Source organism: Cottoperca gobio, chromosome 17, assembly GCF_900634415.1.
Source record: "Cottoperca gobio chromosome 17, fCotGob3.1, whole genome shotgun sequence".
Taxonomy (NCBI): domain Eukaryota; kingdom Metazoa; phylum Chordata; class Actinopteri; order Perciformes; family Bovichtidae; genus Cottoperca; species Cottoperca gobio.
This window is the reverse complement of record NC_041371.1, coordinates 3,403,197-3,405,696: the sequence shown is the minus strand read 5'-3', so window position 1 is coordinate 3,405,696 and position 2,500 is coordinate 3,403,197. Positions and strand designations below refer to the sequence as shown.

General features: G+C 42.0%; 1 protein-coding gene and 2 non-coding genes across 3 annotated transcripts in view; 1 reads left to right on the top strand and 2 right to left on the bottom strand.

Moving 5' to 3' along the window:
* Nucleotides 1-2,500, top strand: part of LOC115022299 (contactin-associated protein-like 4) — a 77,658-nt gene that overhangs the window by 54,525 nt on the left and 20,633 nt on the right. The window lies entirely within an intron of this gene.
* Nucleotides 129-211, bottom strand: trnal-uaa (transfer RNA leucine (anticodon UAA)). Its single transcript has one exon. It is a non-coding gene; the product is annotated as a tRNA-Leu (tRNA).
* Nucleotides 669-751, bottom strand: trnal-uaa (transfer RNA leucine (anticodon UAA)). The gene has a single exon. It is a non-coding gene; the product is annotated as a tRNA-Leu (tRNA).

Sequence of the window (2,500 nt, the reverse complement as noted above, 5' to 3'; positions counted from 1 at the left end):
TCATAGTAAACTTCATAAATTGGGGAAACAAGTGTTTCTTAGTCCCGTCCACAGGAGATTCGAGGACATGTCATGTTCTTTTAAATACTCAATATTTCATGAAGCAAATTAAATGAACACAAGTTAAATACCAGGAGTGGGGTTTGAACCCACGAGGGCAGTCGCCCATTGGATCTTAAGTCCAACGCCTTAACCACTCGGCCATCCTGGTTATTAACCTTCACCAGAAAACTTCAGAAATTCGGGAAATAAGTGTTTCGCACAAGGAAGTATATCTACAAGGATTGGGATTTGTAATCCACGAGGTCATGCATCCATTACATCTTCTTGCTTAGTTCTCTTATATATTTTAAATAGTGAATGATAAAATGCCATGCTGTTTTCTGAAAGGCTGTGAAACAACAAATGGCAGATAGCGATATTCAATAGCTTAGAGGCGATCAGTGCACACCTTGGTCTCATTTGAAACCACATGAACACGAGCACATTGGATCTTAAATCCAACACCTTAAATTCAGCCATCCTGGTTATGTTCCTGTTATTTGGAAAGTGTTGGACCATTGGGCAGCTCAAAGTTGTGCGTGAGCACCCTCGCTGCCATTATTGAGACACCAATGCAGATATAATTATATTTGGAGTCAGTACAAAGGAAAGTATATGCATCTGTATACCAGGAGTGGGGTTTGAACCCACGAGGGCATTCACCCATTGGATCTTAAGTCCAACGCCTTAACCACTCGGCCATCCTGGTTATCATTTCATCTATAATACTTCATAAATTCGCAAAATCTGTGCTGGTTCTGCCGATAGTTCCCCAGCACTTTCCCATTTCCCAGTTTGTACATCCTTGATGACTTTCCTTGGGCTTATCATCTCTATACAACTGGTGGCTCTTGTCAGTACACTGGACACACTCACACAGTTATGCTCACTGAGAACAGATCATGGCTCCCACTGCACGTTCCCTCATTGTAACTGATTACATTTGGGGGCCATGGGATATAAAGTTTGAAGAAAATACAGTTACAGACACAGCTTCCACACATGTCTCTTACCTCAGAGCAGGGTGTTACATCTGTGGAACTGTCTGTGCAAAGACTTTATAGCAGTGCAACCCCAAGTGCAATGACTATTACATCATAGAAGCAGCAATGCATTTAATAGACTTGACCATCAGTTTTGTTATAGTGCAACTGAACTGCATTGACACTCAGATGTTATTCATGCAACATTCAACAACCAGAAGTCCATCCGTTTCCTGAAGAGCTGAAGAACCTGTGAATCTGTTCTCCATCTCTCTGCAGGACAAAGAGATTCTAATCATTGAGTGTATTTTGATTTAGCCAAACTTGCAGGTGTGTTTGGGTTAATTCAGCCTTTGTTGTGAAGTTCTAAAAAGCACAGGTGTCACTAGTGATTGAAAGAGCTGCAGCTGAGAGATGAGAGAGGAGTCGAGAACAGTCACGTAACAAAATGTGACATCCTTGCCTCTGAGCCGTCATTTTATAACGGCGTCAATCAAACATGACGCGTGGCACAGCATCATCATCTATCATTGTTTTGTTATAGCAACCTGTGTTTTATGATTCCTGCTCCTCAAGATGCATGTGACTATGATTATACCTCTTCTATATGGTTATATGGACGATGTTACACTGCTGCCGACAGCTTCAGTGCAGTGTGGCACTAACACGCAACACCACGCTTCCTGTCCCATCTCCTCACAGTTTGTCTCATTTAGCACATTTAGACGAAGCTGTCTCACACTGATCATGGTTACGTGTTTTATCACTATATAGATTGTCATGCTGATGCTTATTTATGAGTTCCCGGTGAGTTTATCAATCAATATTTCAGTAAGCAAGTCCACACAAACATAACACCAGGAGAGGGGTTTGAACCAACGTGGGTATTGGACCTTAAGTGCAACGCCTTAACCACTCAGCCATCCTGGTGACTCTGGTGAGCACACTGGACACTCTCACACAAACACTTAATATATAAACTGAAAGCAGCAAGCAGTGAGGTAATGTGAATTTAAACTGAAAGCTAAGTGTTTTATCTGCAAGGCTCCAGCGTACTCTTAGATTAAAGCTGTGTAGAGATAAATGGAGGTAAAAGTCACACTAGCAGACAGACAGGCTGCTGAGTCGGTGCTTTTATCTAAATTAAAGAGGCGGCTGCAGATTCTGCACAGTCATCTATTTTGTCTTTAATATTCCTTCCTGGGTTTGGGAAAACACATACTCAAACTGTCACATAAAATTGCAGAAGTAAACACACTCTCTAAAACATGTATTTAGGAATATAAAGAGTATGTGTGTGTGTGTGTGTGTCTCAAACCTCCTGGAGGTGCCAGCAGGTTTCGCAACAGATGGAAAGCGACCAGTGTGGATAAAAACACTGTTACTCATCATCTCCTGTCGTCCTCTGTCTGTCTTTTCCTAAGCAGAATGAGGTCACAGCATGTCTTTATGTCTCTCACCAGAGACACAGTGAG